Source organism: Rhipicephalus microplus, chromosome 7 (assembly GCF_043290135.1).
Source record: "Rhipicephalus microplus isolate Deutch F79 chromosome 7, USDA_Rmic, whole genome shotgun sequence".
Classification (NCBI taxonomy): domain Eukaryota; kingdom Metazoa; phylum Arthropoda; class Arachnida; order Ixodida; family Ixodidae; genus Rhipicephalus; species Rhipicephalus microplus.
This window is the reverse complement of record NC_134706.1, coordinates 124,374,659-124,394,879: the sequence shown is the minus strand read 5'-3', so window position 1 is coordinate 124,394,879 and position 20,221 is coordinate 124,374,659. Positions and strand designations below refer to the sequence as shown.

At 42.0% G+C, this 20,221-nt stretch overlaps 1 long non-coding RNA gene across 2 annotated transcripts in view; it reads right to left on the bottom strand.

The window, feature by feature from the left end:
* LOC142767615 (uncharacterized) overlaps window positions 1-19,982 on the bottom strand; it is a 58,400-nt gene extending 38,418 nt beyond the window's left edge. The window contains exons 1-2 of one of the 2 annotated variants that reach the window (XR_012885054.1): window positions 19,764-19,982; window positions 5,534-5,765 (exon numbers count right to left, since the gene is read on the bottom strand). This is a non-coding gene — a long non-coding RNA (uncharacterized LOC142767615). Of the gene's footprint in view, window positions 1-5,533; window positions 5,766-6,420; window positions 6,662-19,763 lie in introns of those variants that run through there. The other variant, XR_012885055.1, reaches the window with a different exon arrangement.
* Window positions 19,983-20,221: the final 239 nt, after the last annotated feature.

Sequence of the window (20,221 nt, the reverse complement as noted above, 5' to 3'; positions counted from 1 at the left end):
GGACTTTCGCAGTCACTTGGGAATACTCTGAACTGAATGGCTGGAAAGAAATCGCCGAAAACCATAGAAAATCTGCGGAGCCGATGCGACGCGCGTCCGCACACCGTCTCGGTTATAACAAAACAATAAAATTTTTGTAGTACTTGAGCATTGTCACAAGTTGGGTCAACTGTATGCTAATAAAAGTGTCTGGGGTTTCACCTCCCATAACCACAATATGATTATGAGTGAAGATGTATCATGACTATCTGGTGTTCTTTAACACGCACCGAAATGCACTTGGACTTCTACTGTTCCCCCTCCATCAAAATGAGACCTTCACGGCTGGAATCCGGTTAGCAGCTGAGCACCGTAACTACTGCTTTACCATGGCAGGCTGCATATGGGTATGATAAAATTCAAATAGGTGCGGCTTTCAAGAATTAAAAATAACGAACAAACACTGCCTTCCAAAGCACACTCACAAAGACTACATTTTACTGCAAACAATCAAGTAGACTTGATGTGCATTCAAATGCGCAAAAACGCGCTGTAATTCGAACGCACAAGCACTTGCGACGGTTCATTCGAGCATACCGCGCGCCGAAAATGCTCTCAGCACCACGCCCAATCCAACGGTGGCACCTCCGACACCTCAACGCTGCACACGAAGGAAAAGAAGAAAAGGAAAGGTTGGGGTGGAATGTTTGCTCTCTCTCAAATGCCGATCTGCGACGCGCCGGTGCCACGCCTCCCCGGGGACTCGCTCGCTGGATTCCGACCAAACGATTGTGCCCCACAATCTCCGACGACAGCGCACCTCTGGCCACCGGCTCGCCCTACACCTTCTTCTGACACCCTGAAGCTCTCGCTGAGTGGTATCCCATCATCAAACACTTTTGACCGTGTCCCCATCTTTATCTTACTTTTACTTTCGTATGTGGGTGTCTTCATCACTATATAGCTCTAACCCTTTGAATCCCTCGTTAACCCCATCCCTCGTGAGCCACTGTTGAGGTGTCGCACTATGATGCAGACAGTTACGGGGCGCACTTTTATCTTCTTTTCTCTCATTTAGAAATCACTCACCTCCCTCCCCCACCCATCCCTGACACGAAGAGACCCTTCTCCTTTCATCGCCGCGCGAAGAGAGCAAAAAAAAAAGTGCCGTGGAGTATTGGTTTTTATTTCTCAAACGCCCATCTGCTTCTCTTCGCGTGGAAACGCTCTTCTTTTCTCGTCACAAGGTGGCCACGCTGCGGCTGCGGCGCAGAGGGTAGCAGCGGAGATGCAGTCATTGTCGTCGTCGTCTTAACACCTAGTATGTATACAGGTGTTATAGGCCAGTTCGCAGGAAGGTAAAGAATTCTCTCATTAGACTCGATCGCTGTCTTCGGTAATTAAAACATTAATCATAGTTATTTAAATACTGTCTCAATTACAGCGTCTAGTGATTTTAAGATTTCTGACGACATGCCAGGAGCCAAAGCTGCCAAGCAAGCAGCATGCAGCCCACAGGCAAACCTCTCAGATGGCCGGTTTGGTGCAGGTTAGCGCAATGTACATCATTATTATCAGTTTGGCGCAGTGAATCATGTTTGGCACATTTGGCGCAGAAGTGGGATCCCTGCATATACTTCTTCACCAGTAGGCTGACCCACACTTCCTCCCTTATGTTTTCACACCACTTGATTGTCCTAATGTTCTGTCCTATCTGCCATTTTTCTAGTGAGAAATATCTAGAGAGGGTCTCAATCCTCTACTCTTCTCATCCCCGGCACATTCCACAAGAATGACGTCATATGTCGGCTCCTTAGCACACCGAGCTTCGATATACCCACAGTAATAAGACGCCAAAGACTACTGCCACTGGCATTTGCCGTACCATTCGGTCCACCACACGGACCGGCATTTTTTTACCTGTTAAGTCTGCCTCGGAGGCCATAGATTGCTTAATTAAAACAATGTTTGAGCCTGGGTCTCTCGGGGCAGAAACTCTTCGTACCCGTAGCATATAAGTTATTAGAGGCATCACCATTTTGTGTGTTGAGGCTGCACAGACATCAAGACAGTGCATGCCTCGTATTTATACTCAATCTTTTCCACTAGCTTCCCATATTCACCTTTCCCAAGACTGCAATCTGCAACCACGCAAGCCGTCTTGTTGCCTGGCCTGGCTCTGCATCTTTCCACTGTGTGCCCTCGGTGTTTACACCTGCTGCACTGCAATGATGAACCAAGTGCACAGCCCACCTGACGACTTTACTCTATGCCCTGCCTTGCCATGCAGAAAGCATTTGGCGAGTAAGTTCTTTCTCCTCAGAACCTTCTTATTCTTTTCTCTTAGCTGAATTCTTCTGTCCTTCAGCCTCTAAACATCGGTCCGCATACTCTGCCAGCTCTGTTGCCATCTCCAAGTTGCACTGCCCAAGAAATACGGCGACTCCCCAATAACATGATGCCAAAAACTGTTCCGCAATTACAATGTTCCAAGTAGTTAGAGATGCGGGCAGCAAACTGTTATCCTGTCTCATCCTCCTGAGGCTTCGAATCTCGAAAATTCCCTGTGAAACCTTCAGCCATCAGTCAGAAGCATTGCAAAAGAGCAACTTTCATCCTGTTGTAGCCAAGCACGTCAGCTATGGAATCCAGCTTAAAACCGCCTACACTTCCCCAACAAGACACATACTCAGCCCAATTGCTCAATTGCTCTTCTGCCACCCTTGTGCATTTGCGATTCTTTCGATACACTGAATATACACATTTAAATCTTCCCACCTCTCATCAAATGGTGCAATAATCTTTTGAAGGCACACTCTGTATCGTAAAATTTTTATATGCGCGTTCATCTGCTGTCTTAGCTATTTCTTCCGTGTTGTTTTGCAGCCTCTCGCACCTATGGTCGTTCCCCTCTCAATCTCTTCTCTTTGTACAACTGAATGACTGCCAGTACGGATAAGCCTGCGGCATGTCCAGCCGACAACAATGGTTCAAGATTTGTCCTGCTGCTCAAAACAGTCAAAGGAGTGTGAAATAGTAAAATGGATCTTAGCAGGCTCGTCAAAGTGCGCTTAAGCACCTGGCACATTCCTTTGAGAAAGCGCAATAGACACATGAAGGCAACAAGGTGTGACATGCACGTCGTTCCACTTTGTGAGACAAATAACACACGAGAATAATTAAAATGAATAAAAACAACTAGGTCCCCGTAACAAAATATGTAATCAACAAGTCCTGCTACGGCCATGTTCTACGCACATCCCTAATTATTTGTCATCCCTTCGTCAGCTGAACATTGAACGGGGTGCACAGTGTGTGCCACCTACAATGAATATCGTTCGCGCTTACATCTAACCTGCGCTCACCGAGCCAGTCATTACTGGCATCTCCGCTGGGGCAAAAAGATGCTGCGCACACAATGCGAGGTGCTTAGATGTCGTTCCCCTTGGGTAATGGGATTGGTGCCAGCAGGCACTCCGGGCACCTCCCAGCCCACTCTGGCTGGTGCGTCGTTGGCGTTGCAGACGAGAGGTGGCCGCAAGCCCGGGCTCGTTCAAGGTTGCTGGCTAAGTGCTGACTTCTCCCAGCAGCTGACTGCACTGCCAGCTAGCAGATGGACGACTGGAGAGAGCGGTTGACAGCTCGCCCAGGCAGAAATTTGTGTGCGTCTCTATGCTTTGCAGTACTGGGGCAGGACCCAGGCTTTTCTGCCCTCATCTCTGCCGTCCTGTCCACCGTTCTCCGATGCATGTGCTCATCCATCAATATGGCGTCCCTGCGCACACTTCTTGCTTCTTTGTCGTCTTCCATTTGCTTCTTCTTGTTCACGTTCCGTCTTTCCTTTTCATACCTTCATCTTCCTTTACCCACTTTTCTCCTCATTCGCGACACTGTACTAAGAGAAATTGAAGGACAAAGAAGGAATCTCCTGAAGATTACTCTAGTAAACTGCATAACTTGTCCCATGTGCCATTGCATTATATTATGCTAAACTTATCCATTGCAAGTCGAAACACATCACAATTCAGTATTAACATTTTTCAGCGTGTAGTATTGCTCATTTTATCTTGCATGCGAATAAATGGACCAAATCAAAATCGAAGCAAAATACAATGGGCTTCATTTAACAGTGTTCAATAGGCTAAAAGCTGGAAGTTATGGTTTGCAGAGGTATGAAACAGCATAAAACAGCAAGTGCAATTATACCTCTTTTCTAGCGCTTTTTTTTTCAGCTGCCAAACTCTTCAGCTGCCCAGAGGTTAAATATATATGCCAATACAATTAGGGAGTGCATCATTTAAACCACATGCAGTAACCGAAAACAGTTAATAATGATCCTTAGTGGGCAAAACTGTGAGGAACTGAACAATATTAAATAGCATGTTCTCCTTGGGAGTACTCAGAAGGAATCGAAATAGCATGGCTTATTATCAATCGTTAATTTAAAGCACTATTACCACAAAATTTTCGCAGCTACATCCAATTCATACTGTGCCCCTCGTTCAAGCTTCTGAACTAATGCCTAATGCACAACCCAGCCTTTTGCGCATATGCAGCTAAAAGAATTTTCTGGCGTGCTGTAAACAATACGAACTGCCGTTTACACTAAGCAGCCACTATGCATCTGATAACCATGACGGTCATTTTTTACAAGCAAGATTGAGGTGCATAAGAGCTTTTATTTAGGCCTTCCTTCATGTGAAAGAAAACTCAGCAGCCCTGCCAGTGAGAAATGGCCATTGTCGCACCACATCACAAAGGACATTTGAAGTCGCACGCTTCACGATTTCCTAGACTCTCAGGTCATTATTATTCTTAGCATTATATGCAGTAGCCTATGCTTTAATAAGCAGCTGCATGTAAAACATTCTTGCAACAGCTACGAATTGTTCATATAGTTTTACAAATGTTTATTGATGTTTGGGATTTGTTTTACCTTAGTCTGGTACTTTCTGAGGCACTATTTTCGGCAGCCCTCAGTATTTTGCGAGCTAAGTACTGTATGTGCGTGCGTATTTTACTAAACTTCCTGGTGATCTTGTGGGGCTATACGCACTCATGAAACAAAGCACTGCATAAGTCGCTAGGGGCCATCAAGCAGTGACAACACTGGCATTGGCAATGAACATTACGAATCACAACTTGCATTTCACTGATCCAGCACAATTAATAGTCGCCTGACGCTACTCTGTGAACTATAAGAACAATTGCCACATGGTACACAAACTGTGCACATACACTCAAACCTCATTATAACAAAGCAGCATCTTACACGAGAATAAAATCGTGACATTCAAAAATTCGTTATAAAGGTATATCTTAACACTACATCTATTGCAAACCTTTTTGTCATTTACATCAGTATAACCAATTTTTTGTTATACCCAAGCTCGTTATATCGAGTCCTGAGTGTCAATGCAAACAAAAAGTTTCAATGAAAATGAAGCTGGCATTTCTGATGCACAGTGGATTTAATGAAATCTATACAGGCAAATATACTACTGTAAAGCATTTGCTGTGCGTTACCAATTATAAAGGGAAAAAACTGACTTACCAAAGGGCCTAGCAATTGGGGAAATTGCGCGCATCGCATCAGGTTGAATCCTTCCTGCTAGAGGCTTTCCACTGTAGCCTTGGCGCCGACTTATCAGAATAACAGAGAGCGGTTGGTAACAGAGCTAGTCGGTACGTATCCATCATAAAAAGGCATTTGCTGTGTCCTGACTTTTTCCGGTGTCCGTGTTTGTGCTCCCCATCCTTGTTTGCCGAATTCGCAGTGCTCACCACTGAAATGAACCAAGCACAGTCTAGAATATTCCACAGAAGAACAACTGGCATGAGATGAAAGACAACAGCACACCTTTTGCAGAGGTCCTGCTTGCCACAAGAGTGTCAAATCATGTGTTCCACTAATAACCCACAGCACAAGAGCTCTTCTAAATTTTGTTTTGTTTGGAAGTAGGGCAATTACAATTTGCAGCTCTGAATTCAAAAGCTATGCACTAGCACTAGTATGGCTAGAAATGGCACAACCTGGCACGATTGCTCGGCACTGTCATATTTGACAGTGCAGGTACTGCAGCCGTCACGCTCAATATGGCAATGTGGAATATTTGGAATGTTATGAATTTATTTTTTATAATTATTTAAAGTGTCATCATGTACTTATAGCTACGCATCATTTATGAGTAGAAAGGAAAATGCACTATCATCCAAGAATAGTTTTGATTTAAAATGCCAAATCAACCGCCTTTTCAAGTAGGTACTTTAAAAAATAGAGCATGTTAGTATAAAGATGTGATAGACAATTTTCTCATCAAATGTAGTTTCTGTGCACATGTAAGCAGCCGGTATTTGTCAAAACAAGGATCGGGTGAACACCGATAAAGCTCACTCTAAACTTTGCATAAGATCATTCCCAATACTGTGCGTGCCACTTACGTTTTGAGCTGCTGACTGTGCTTTTTTCATAACCTGCAGTTCTTCAAACGCACTGCCATGGCTTGCCATTATGTGAGAGGCTGTATTTGTGAATTCTGTACTGGCGTTAATTACTACTGAAACATACAAGAGTAGTCAATCAAACAATATAAGGTAGCACTTTCAATACCGGTAAGCGGAAATGCAATTTCGCCGATCAACATATATTGTCTGAAATTCCAAAATACCCGGACCGTATTTACTTGTGCATACAATCTGTACACGATCAATTTATATTTACAATCTGTACCGTTTACTGTAGGATACATCACTCTTCGTCGTCAGTTGTCGAACTTAAGCACTATAAAAGCTCTTTTGAAGTAATCAACCCACGACCACTTTGTTAATGAAGATATTCGCAATGCCTCCATCGCACAGCACACTGAGTGGAATGACTTAATTTGCTGTCCCTTTACAACTGCTGGAGCATCCAACGGCTGAAAATGTGGCAACAGTTGCCGGTCAGCCATTTGTCATCACTAGCATTTCAATGCGATCTACAGCATGTGTTCACACAGGTCAAAAGTGCTGTGTCCAACTGGAAATTCCCAACGAGCATAGTGGCCCTAAACCGGCCCATGCATGGGAACTTCAAATGAATTGCTTCGCCAATCACATCTAAAAACTTAGCAACAAAAGGAAAGCTTGACTCAGCAGCACTATTGTGCATGCTGAGTCACAAAGCTCTCGGTTGAATGCAAGATTTTCAACCCCAAACAAAACCAAGGTGCTTACGAAAACTGAAAGGTCCTACATTATCTTTCGCAGAGAAAGTTGTCAGCATGCGCAATGAAAATTGCACTATTGCATGCTTGCGAGGCCAGCTCGCAAGGATGCATGACGAAAACTGCCAAAACGAATTGCCGAGTAGCGTCATACGATGTTGGTCGTACGACAACAAATTTATTGCTAAAAAAAGAAGTTGCTGTAAAAATGGTACACTACCGCAATGAAAGAAACTGGTTTATTGCAGTAAATTATTTTAAAATTCTTATTTTCACTCTAAATATTTTGTACAAAACCATTACTTTTAAATTCTTTATAGCTGCCACATTGGAACCCCCTCGCTTTGGCTTGATTGGTGCCATGTTCATGTCCACGAACTCTTACATTTCAAAGCATCCTCTCGGAAACGCGTGATCTATTTTTCGCCCTCACAAAATTACCATATATTTTCATGATAAATTACAATGCCACACAACTCGAACATGGTGAATGCAGTTAAAGATGAAGAGCCAGCTGCCGTGCGCGAGGTGGCATAAAACCCTCTTGCTACATTGTGATCACTTGATGGTCACTTGATTATCACTTGATGGCCACTTTTCCATTAAAAAAAAAATCATCACCACGAGCATCTGATGGTGTTGGCAGTAAGTATTCAACAAGGAATGGGTTCATGGCATGTATCAGCTAAAGACAAGGAAGGGGGGGAGGTGTTGAGCAGCGGCAACATCGAACAAAGTTGTAAGTGGCAAAAATTGCGGCTTTTACACTGCTCTTACGCAAAATATGTACTGATTGTACGTATTAGAGACCTGTTTATCATTTTCGTGATACTTCCGATAATGTTGCGTTCTGAGATTTTTTTTTGGTTCTGTGAAATCTGAATGAACGATCTTGGAATGTGTATAGATAACGGGACAAATATATGTACATGGTGCCCCAGCTATATTTAGCCAGAGTTGCCAACACACGCAATGCCGACACACGCAATGACGACACACAAAATATGCCGACACACGCAATGACGATGCCATCAAATGCATGTTGCTGACTGTTGCCTGGAGTGAGTCACAGAATTTTATGTCTCCTGATTAATTGCTAAATTAGGCCAGTTTTATCAAGTAACTTTTTAATCAACAAAAATGAGCCAGAAATTGTCATCAGAAAGTTGTTCATCAGTATGAAAAATGTTTAATTAGACAGTTTCGAGCTTTACATCTGTTAATTTTTAGTGTTTTTGTGCTAACAACAAATGCCTGCAAAATACAAAAAAAACTACACGTGACAAGGATTCTAGTGCTCCCTAATGTTGCGCTTACAAACGACTGCACCATTTGCCCAAATGTGCTGTCTGGATAGGGCCACGGCGATGATGGTGGCTTTGCAATGAACATGCTTTGTTATCAGCCACAACAGCGATAACTGCTGTGACTGCTTATCGCTGTCATGAACAGGTGCAAGGAAAGCGTATTGTTCGTGCACGCACATTAGGAAGCACTAGAAAAACGGCACACGTAGACTTGCCAGTGGAGTTGTCACGGGGTAATTTTTAATATTTTGTAGGCAGCTCTAGTTAGCAGAAAAATACCAACAATTACCAGACATAAAGTTCAAAACTGTCTAATCAGACATTCTGCAAGCCGAGCTACAACTTTGTCACTGGACCAATCTTCGTTCCTTCAACAGTTGTAGTGACACGTATCCCGAAGGAGTACGGCCACTAGCGTGGGTTGTCTTAGCGAGCCGCAGGGCACGCGTTAACCGTCGCCATGGCGAGAACACAGTCCCGATCAATGTCGCAACACTTTATTGTCTGTGGCAACACCAAAACGCAGTATAGCCCATTGCAAAAGCGCAGCGGGAAAGCAAATGGGCTTATCCACGTCACAAGCGCAAAGTACTATACAGGGTGCCACGAGCACGTATCCGTGGTAAAAGTGATTCACGGAGACACCGGGACCAAGGCCCGATTGCTCGAGCGAGGGCAAAGGCACTCGCGTTGGCTTCAGAGAGATACGGGTCGGCGTAACCTGGCCACGCTATAGGAAGCCACAGCACTCTTCGCCCTAAGGTTCGAAAGGGAAAGGGCGACATAAGGTAAGCATTCGCCGCAGGCGCAAGGCGCGTTTGGCGAAGTCCGAACGAGCTCCAAAGGGAGCTGATGGACGGAAAAGAAAAGCGTGCTTACCCCCATGTCGTCCCCGGAGAGGTCTCTCCCACTCCTGACGCACGCGCCCGAAACGTCCGAAAAGACTTCGCGCATGGCACCACAGTCGGCATCCGCTACCAGGTGAGAGGGGTTAAACGTTCCTCTCTGCCCTCCCAGCGCGGCAGACCATGGAGGAGGGAAGTCATGTTGGGAAATTTGAACGGCAGAAAAGGCGGCACAGCCCGTGCAAAGGCAGCGGGCTAGCCTCAATATCCACACAGTCAACCAATTAGAGGAACCTAACTAAACAAATTATCAGAAGACAAAGCATAGTCTGACTCAGTCAAGGCAACTGTCAGCAACATGCATTTGGCCGCGTTGGCATATTTTTAACCACTGGCTAAAGATAGCAGCGTCACCCTGCATATACTTGCATTCACATATCCCTGTCTCTGTGTGCGTACAGTTGAAATAGATAATAGTAAATGTGTGACAGTGCAGCATATGGTGCTGTCATTGTGTATTGCAGCGAAGCTGTTCACGACCAGGCCATTGGTAACTCTGCAAACAGTAACCCTGTGAACAGTTACTCCTGAAAATCCCTAACAGGTATGTGCCACAGAAATTGGACAAACTTCGCTACTCACTACTGGTCCCCAACAAATAAACTTAAAGAAAGTGAATTGATGAGCAAGAAAATAATAACTAAAATGTGTAATATTAAACACAAAATATGACAAATAATTAAGCAGCTTAATCTGTAAACAAATAAGTAAGAAATGTACAAAATCAATTAACTCCGCACTACAATTATAGGCCACGCACAACAAAGTGGAGTCGCGAATTCTAAAAGAACTTTGTTTCGTTCATCCAAATTCAATGTCTTTTTTTGCCGTGTACTACACAGGAACCCACACACACACATGTCAGAGTGTGTGTGGGCAAGCGCGCGTTTGCTTCGATAGTTGAGATATTTTCCCAACGGCTCAAAGCAAATGGCTTGCAAACATCAAGTGCCAAGCATTTTGATATGGCTGCAGCATGGCATGGCTTGACTTGGTACTACATGCTTCAAACTCAATGATGCCATACCAAGCCGGCTAGTAGCCAACATGTCTTTCCTGCACTAGTGACTGCAGAAGGAATCCGTTAGTGGTCCTGAATGCACACAACCTTATTCTGACCCTTCTATAGGGCAGACTCTGATAACTGAAACCTTATGTTAATTCAAATAAATTTCAAAATTTTTGGTTAGCCCACTACGTGTCGTATGTATGTATATTAGAGCTGCTGCAAGACATACATGCAGTGCATTCATACCTTTTTGCTTGTGTATGCCTGAAACTATTTGCTACCGTAGTTTCTTCAAACCTAACATTGCCATTGTTGTACGACTACCAGTTGCCAATAAAGTTGATTGCCTGCCTACAAGGCAGCTAAACTGGTCAATCCATACGCATCAGCAACTGCTGTAGGGAAAAAAATAAAGAAACCATTTGTCTAGGGTGTATTACCTGTCAGACGCTTCTCAAGTCACTTTCGCTGCTTTATAGCAAATAGAATGTGAAAAAGCATGTTCAGATTGAGCGAAACCGCGATCTTGGAAAGCGACACCAGTGGGAGGATGAGATTACCATTATAGCCGTGGCATACTGTTACGAGAAAGACTCAAGGAACAGCTCAAAACAGCAAACGTTCTAACAGAATTCTCTTTTCAATGTATGTGCACGGACATGGCTTCACATGCCCCCCTGACAAAGGAACCGAGCACAGGTCCAAAATATCGTGTATTTACGTGACTTTGGTTGGAGATAAACTGAAAGTTTTTCCCAGTTTACTTACCCAACCAGACAGATTTCTGTCTAAATGTTTACCTGCAAGGCACTCAGATTGGTATGTGGCTACAAGCTGTCACAGGATACAACCCATTTTCTCCCTTTCAATTAAACGTACATGCACAAGTTGTATTTAATGAGTGCCAATTTGATCACTGGTGCCTAAAGACCTATGACATTGCTGCAGCCCAAAGAAACAAAAACGTTAGAAGGCAAGTTTATTTATTTATTCATGTACACTAAAGGCCCGAGGGCATTACATAGAGAAGTAATAATAGTATACTTATATAGAAACTAACACGAAGAATAAAGTAATGAAAGGTATGAAAAAGTAAATAACAGCGTATAAATAAGGTACATAATTGCAGAAAGCTAATTATAAAGACAAAACTATACTAAAAAGGAAGGCGTAACGCAAGAACAAGCGAGGTTGAACATTTCTATGCTAAACAATGCTGATCATAGTCACGTAAGCGAGTTATACAGCGTACTAAAGAAAACGTTATTTAAGCACAAGTACATCTGGGTCAGTTATACTAGGTCATTAAAACACCAAGATGAAGCTTTAAATTGTGAATGATTTATTCGTGGTTTTTTATACAGACAATATCGTTGGGAAGTTGATTTCAATGATTAACAGAAAGAAGTAATGGTGAATGTAAAAACAGGTTTGTTCGGGCAAATAAAGGTTCTAGTTTGAATTTGTGGTCCAGATGAGCAAATATTCTATGAGCAGGTTTAATAAGTGCAGACAGTTGCGAATGGTTATGGTAGAGATTGTGAAAAAGAGACAGAAGGGAGAACAGTCTGCGTGACTGCAGAGACGGCACCTTTAGGGACTTTTTAATTTCAATTATGCTAGAAGTTCGAGAGTATATCTTTGTTATGAACCGGGCACTTTTGTTTTGAAGAGACTCTATTTTATTTATGAGGTAAGTCTGGTGAAGGTTCCATATTTGGGAAGCATGGTCAAGCTTAGAGCGGACTAGTGTATTGTAAGCTAAATGTTTAGTATCAGAATTGGCGAAATGTAAGTTACGTCTGATGAATCTTAGTAAGTCCTATAAGGGTTGCTAGTGACAGTGTCAATGTGTAGGTTCCATGATAGGTCACTCGTTAAGTGAACTCCCGAATACTTAAAATTGAATACATTTTCAACTTGTTCCTCATTCAATGTGTAGTGATTAGTTATTGGTGTTTGTTTTGTAGTAAATGAAAGGACCTTTGTTTTGCTCACGTTGACTTCCACCTGCCAGTCCTGGCACCACTTACCTAATATGTTAAGATCGTTCTGCAAATTATTAGCATCTTCTATATATCATGCAGTCGTCAGCGAATAACCTTACTGTGGAAGTCATTGAAGTAGCTATATCATTAATGTAAATTAGAAACGAAATCGGCCCCAGTACAGATCCTTGAGGCACTCCCGATTTGACGTGCGCTAAAGGGGAGTGTTTGTTGTTGACTACAACGAATTGGTACCGGTTAGTTAGGAATTCCGATATCTAATTAAAAACGTGAGTGTTTAAGTTAAGGATGGTAAGCTTTTTTATTAGTCTGGTGTGAGGGACTTTATAGAATGCTTTTTAAAATCTACAAAAACGGCATTGATCTGGCATCGGCCATGCAAAGCAATATGAATGTCTGTAATTAACTCAAATAATTGTGTCACAAGATCAACCACGCAGGAAGCCATGTTGGTTGTCAAAAAAGAAATTGTTTTCCGCTAAGTAATTTATGGCTGCCGATGATGTGTTCAAGCAGTTTGCTACCGATACTAGTTAGGGAGATCGGCCTGTAGTTAGTTGGGCTAAAACGATCTCCAGATTTAAATATAGGTATTAAGCGGGCTAGCTTCCAGTCGTCGGGTACACAGCCTGTATCGAGGGACTGTTTGAAAACGGCACTTAACAAAGGACATAAATCTAGCTTTACTATCTTAAGCATTTTCACGCATATCTCGTCAGGACCTGGCGCAGAATTTGCAGAAAGGCGATCAATGGCTGCTGCGATGCCTTGCAAAGTGATAAGGACATCTTGCATGTGGGAAGTTAAAGGAATAGCAGGTAGGTTAGGTGGCATTGGACTTTCATCCGTAAACACAGAGCTGAAGAAGATACCGAATTCTATCGCGGTGTCTGCCGTAGGAAGGAGTTTTCCGTCTTTCGCTATTGTTATTATGGCCTTGAAGTCGTAACTTGGACTTACAACCTTCCAAAATTTTTCACTGTTGCTTTTTAATATGTTTGAAATATGATAGTTATAAAACTTGTCTTTTGCTGTTTCGATTTCCCTTCTACATATCTGCGCATGTTCACGATAACGCTTCCAGTCGTCCTCAGATGCAGTCGATTTCGCTCGCGAGTACAGTCGTTTCTTTTTGTTAATACAGCATTTTACGTGAGTCGTGCACCATGTGCTTCATGTTGATGCGGCTATGGTGACTTTGGGAATGTATTTTCCTCTTAGTGAGATGAGTTCATCCCGGATAAGTGTCCAGTTTTTGTTTGCATCACGGTCACCAATAGTGTTTAAAAAATCAATAGAAAAAGAAGAGAGTTGGCTTGATATCGCGACAATATTTGCTCGTGCGTAGTCGAAGATAGTTTTCTTTTTATCACGTGTTTTATCTCGAAATGTTTCAAATTTACAGTGCAAGATTTTGTGATCGCTGATGCCTTCTAACACATTAACATACGTGTTGCTTGGATCAGTAGTGAGCACGAGATCTAAAATCGATTCGCCGCGTGTGGGTACGTAAGCCATTTGACTTAAGCTAAACAAATAAAGTACATCAAGGAAATCCTGACGCTCACGTTTTCTTGTGCCACCGAAAGCCACGCATGCCCGGCAATCAATAATGGGATAATTAAAATCACCAGCCAATACAATTGGTGACAGTGGGAATTGGTTCTGTATTGTATTTAAGGTACTTGTTTAGGCACTCTCGGAAGTCGTCTGTTGAATCTGGCGCACGGTAGCAGACTCCGATAGCACAAGTCACAGGTGCAGAGGGACGGAATGCAACCCACACAATTTTAAGGCACGTGTCAGTTACAATGACACATGCGGCCATATTTTTCCTTGTAGCGATTAACACTCCACCACCATGTGAGGCCGATCTATCTTTCCTAAATATTGTGAAGTTTTTAGACATAGACAGCTCACTATCTGACACATCACCAGACAACCATGTTTCCATTCCTAGAACGATATCAGCAGAACACGTCTGGAGGAAAGCACATACATAGATGGTCGTGTTTGTGGAATATACTCCTGAAGTTGGATACTAAGATTGATAAAGGTCTACCCGAGCTTTGTTGTCTAAGTCAGTGCGTTGTATCCCGTCTATCAGACTTTGGTAGCGCACGAACTTGATTGCTCAATGAATCAACGCAGTACATGGTTTTGTTTAGAACATGCTTATCGAATAGCAGTTTATACCTGCCTTGAGGTTTCTTATTTTCTCGTGCGAAATCCCCGAGTTTCTTTCTGATTTGCTGTACCCTGGGCGAAAAATCTTCCTCGATCCATACACGCTGCTCTAGGTGCTTAAGCTTTAAGGCATTTGTGAGGATGTTGGTCTTATCTTTAAAGTTCAAGAACCTTACAATGATAGAATGAACGCGGTCCTCTTTTCGTTCACCCAACCTGTGGGCACGCTCTATTTCTCCTGCATGGTAAGCCCAGATTCTTGATTACAAACTCTTTGACGAGCACTTCAGTGTCTTTCAATGTTTCTGAACAGGCTTCGGGAATACCTTTGAGAAACCAAATTATTGCAACGTATACGGTTGTTAACTTCATCAACAGCCATGTTACCTGTGTTTGTTTGGATTCTATACTTTGTAACTTATCTTGAGAATCCTTTAGTAGTAGTCCCATATTGTCAATTGATCTATGAAGGTCGACCATGGTATCCGGCCTTTCTTCAAGTTTGGAGAGGCGCCGTTTTATTACAGTGACACTCAATTGAATGTCTTCTACTTTCGCTGTCAAACTTGTGAAATTTTTCACTTGAAGCCACTAATTCCTAAACTGCTGTGAGGAGTAGGTCAAACTTATCCGGCCCTGGGTTTGTTTTGATGTCTCCAGAACAAAGTAGCAAGTGTGCAAGGCAAAACAATACTATTGTTAATCAGCCTCTCATAAGAATAAGAATAAGATTTATTTGATCTTGACAACTTCAAGAAAGGTACAGGAGCTAAAGGCGAACAACGCCTGACAGGGGCCCCGGTACCCGTAACATGTTACAACATCATATTACATGGCATAATAGTAGTTCATTGGCAGTAAACAAAATATAAAAAAATCGTTACACATTTGATATACAATGCGTTAGGAATACAAAGTCTTTCGCATTCGTACGTCCACATAGTTACTGTGCTATTTTTTTTTTTTTTTTTAATAGACAGAGGCATAAGATAACAAAAGGAGTATTGATATCAGCACACAATCAAGCTCAATCAAACGCATGGAATGCAATAGTATACATAGATACATACACATACATCCATATATATATACATATATATATATACATATATACATACACATATATATACACATACACACATATATACATACACACATATATATACATACACACACACATACACACACATATATACACACATATATACACCTACATACACATATATACACACATATATATACACACATATACATACACATATATACACATACACATATATACACACATACACACACATATACCCACACACACATGTGTTGCAATAGTCATTCTCTCAAAGCCTGTGCAAGTAACAGTTCCTTCACCTTATTTTTAAATGCATTTCTAGTCGTGAAGAATTCAATATGACCTTCTAGCTTATTCAGGATCATTAGTACTTGGTGGCTGGTTGTTTGTGTACCATAGTTAGTCCTGGTTTTTAATGTTCGTCTTCTCTTCAGTCTCATGTCGTATGGGACTTCATTACTGCTGCTGTCGTCTAGATATAGTGCATTGGAATGTATATACTGCAGTAGTTTGAAGTCATAAACTTTGTTTGCTTGAAGCATTTGATATTTTAAAAATAACGGTGACGTGCTTAATTGGTACCATGGCCCCTGATAACTTTCATAAATGCGCAGTATCATTTTTTGTAGACGAATAATCCTATTGTAGTTGGTTTTTGTAGTGGTACCCCAGACCAGTATTCCGTAGCATAGTCTAGAGTAGAACAATGAATTATATAGGTTTTGCTTCAACCAGATAGGTATCAAGGGTGCAATTTTATACAAGCAGCCAACAGCTCGGGAGAGTTCAACGACTAAATTATTAACATGAACGTTCCACGAAAGATGCTCTTGGAACCAGACACCAAGAAACTTTTGCTCTTTAACCCTGGTTAACTCATGCCCTTGGAAAGTTAGAACTATTTCCCGGCTAAGTTGTTTGTTCAGAGCACGAAATATGACATAGTTTGTCTTTGCTATATTAAGCTGCAGTCTATTTTGGCCTAGCCAAGTCGAGAGCAACGCAAGGTACTCGTTGGCCTTAGTTTCCAAATCAGTTAAGTCTGTGGATTTAAAAAAAACATTAGTGTCATCGGCATACATAATAATTTCAGGAGAGTTTGCTATAGTTACAATATCGTTAATATAAACAAGAAATAAAAATGGCCCCAGTATGGACCCCTGAGGAACTCCTTGTGTTAGCTTTAGTTTCGATGATTTTGCGTTTTGTATTTGCACAATTTGAGAACGGTGACTCAGATAGTTTTTAATGAGCTCTAATGCTACTCCCCGCACCCCATACCTAGATAGTTTGTCGTATAAAATATTATATTTTATGGAATCGAAAGCTTTCTTCAAATCTAGAAATAAACCAAGTGTGAAATTTTTGCTATCTATGTTCGTAAGTATACTATCTTTGATGTAGCACAATGCTTTTTCAGTTGATCTGTTTTTCCGAAAACCATATTGGCTATTAGAAAGAATTTTGTGTTTGTCAAAGAAAGAAACCAGTCTTTGGTTAATCACACTTTCAAATATTTTCGACATAATGGGGAGGACCGATATCGGTCGGTAATTTGATAAATTATTTCTAAGGCCACCTTTAAATATAGCTGTCACCCGTGCTACTTTGAGTTTTTGTGGAAAAACACCAGTTGACAACATGAGATTAACAATATGAGCAACTGCCTCCGAAATAAGGTGGGATACTTGTTTTAATTCTTTCGCACCAATCTCATCAATGCCTGGTGCGACATTACTTTTCAGTAGCCTTATTGATGCCTCCACTTCAGCAGGAGATGTTGGTTGTAAGAATATTGTGTGTTCTATCATAGGTGTATCCGGGATATTAGTATCACGGTCAATGTCATTTGGCTCTTCATAACAACCGGCATTTATGAAATGTGCATTTATTGAGTTAGCCAAATCTTCAGCATATATAGTTGTACCGTTTATAGTCATTTCTTTTATATCACTGCACTGTTCCATTCTATTAGTTAGAGCATTTACCATTTGCCATACCTTCTTTGGGTTATCGTAAATGCTCTCAAACTTTGCTGTGTAGTAATTTTTCTTGGCTTTTCTTAAATCAGCATTCAGAGTATTTCGAATTTTTTTGTATCTACAAAACACTTCAGGGTCCCGACAACTAATGAATTCGTGGTATAATTTATTCTTAGCCTTTATGCGTTGATATAGACCTTTGTTTATCCATGGTTTCCTATATTTTTTGTTTCGCTGCACCATGATTTTCTTGAGCGGAAATGCATTGTCAAAACATTTATGGATCATCTCAAAAAACATGTCATAGGCAGTGTTGGCGTCTGCCTGGTCTAATATAATGCTCCAGTCAAGTCCTTGGACTAAGTTTCTAAATACTTCGCGCGAGATGTCATTTAGGTTACGTCGAGAACACATTTGCTCTTGAGGCTTATTTTCATATAAGGTGGCCAGTAAAAATACCGGCAGGTGGTCACTAATATCGGAAGAGAAAACGCCCGTTTTTATGTAGTCTGTGCAAAGGTTTGTAATGCAGACGTCCAGTAACGTGGCACTGTGTGTTGTGATTCTAGTGGGTATATCTACGTAATTTTTACAGGCATACGTGTCCAACATGGTAGTGAATTCCCTAGAGTACGTGTGTGATGATTTCAGATCAATGTTTATGTCACCCATAATAACAAATGAACCCAAAGTGAAAGAATTATCACACAGTAGCGTCTCGAAGAAATGAAGAAAGTTTACTTCCTTTCCAAGAGGTGGCCTATACACAACCACTGCGAGCACCTTGCCAATGCGTAGAGCTAAGCACTCGACGTCATCATTTATGACGGAAAGGTGAGGCAACTTTTCACAAGTAAGCGTGTCTTTAAAGTATATAGCAACGCCCCCTCCCTTCTTAGCGCTGCGGCACAGGTGCTCAGAATGGTACCCAGATATATAGGGCACTTCATTTCCGTGAATCCAAGTTTCTGAGAACATTATCACGTCAAATGATACGGTACAAGAGTGAAGAAAATTGGTAATCGCGTCAACTTTGTTCTTAAGGCTTCTGCTATTGATATGTAGAAGCGAAAAACGTTTTGCAGGAAGTGAGAATTCAGAATTGAAGGCATCAGTCGTGTAATAGTTTGTACCATGTTCTAGCTCAGGTATGGTGAAATGAGGGCAAAGATGTTAAAAAAGATGTTGCGCTAGGAAGTATGTCACTAGGCATTCAAAGCAGTATCAGCGCATATCTGAATAAGATCGGCCTGTGTGGCGATACGAACTACAGATGAGCCTTCATCCTTTCTAGCCAAAATTTTTCCGCTGTTCGTCCAGACGAATTTCCAGTTGGCAGCTTTCTTTTTTTGAATTGCGGCTGAAAGCAGTGCTTTATTAGCCTGTGTGAGATTCTCGTTTACGTAGATAGGCGTCTTCGCCTCACTTCCAAGCACTGAACTGTCTATCTTTTGTTTTCTGCATTTTGACAGAAACGCATTTCGTTTGCTTCGTCGCACAAAACGAGCGATAATGCTTTGCGCATTCTGCTTTGAGCTACGTACCCAGTGACACGTGTCGAGATCAGCTGCTTCTACAGCCTCACCCACGCTTTTCCCAATTTTTTGTATTGTAAGTACTGGATCATCTTCAGCTGGCACTCCCTTTATTTCTACATTATTGAGGCGCTGGTATTGCTCTAATTCTTCACACTTCTGCGCAAGCCTTTCATTTTCTGCTTTGAGTGCTTTGTTCTCGTTTACAATGCCATGCATTTCCTGTCTGAGCTGTTTTATGTTTTCTGCTATTCCCTTTACGTCATTACAAATGTCCGTACAGAACGACACGCTGTCTTTTAGTTCCCTCATGTCCGATCGGTAGTCTCGCTTGAAAGTGTCGAACGCTCTAATTAATTCCCTCATGCAGAGCTTACGTGTAGTTATGCCCGCACGAAGCCATATGAGACAAGGCGTCTCGACTTCTTTTCCACGGGTAGAAAAGTAGCCTGTTCGAGCAGGGTATGTGCAAAGATCAACACCCATCACTTATTCAAAGAACGCCACCATTTCACATGCAGTTGGGATTTGCAGCTAGCCAGTCTACAAAAGTGATGCACAAGAGTATGGTACACTCACCTAAAAAGTACAAGTGACTTGATTGGGTACAAGCATTCAGCTGCAAATCCCGCTGGTTTTTTCTTCGATGCCGTTTTTATGACATTGGTGGCGCTGCGATGCGTATCAGGCTCCCTTGCGCTGTGGCCGACGTAAGCAGTGTAACTCGTCTCGCCGGCGGCAAGCGATAGCAGCTGCAATCGGCGATGTGTCAGCCGATTTTCAGTGTACGACCAAGGCAGGCGCAGTGCAGTTCTTCAGTCGACTAAAAAGTACAAGTTGATATGTTTTCCCTAGTGAGGTTCATGAAAATGTCTGATAATTTAAGCTTGTGACATCACAAATCAAACAAAACCCTTTAGTCCCATTCAGTCTTGCTGAAAATGCCTCATATATGGTTTCTCATCGAAAGACACAATGGGTGCCAAGGGCAGTAAAGTGCAGTTGAGGATTTTAAAAAAATCACGTATTACAATGAA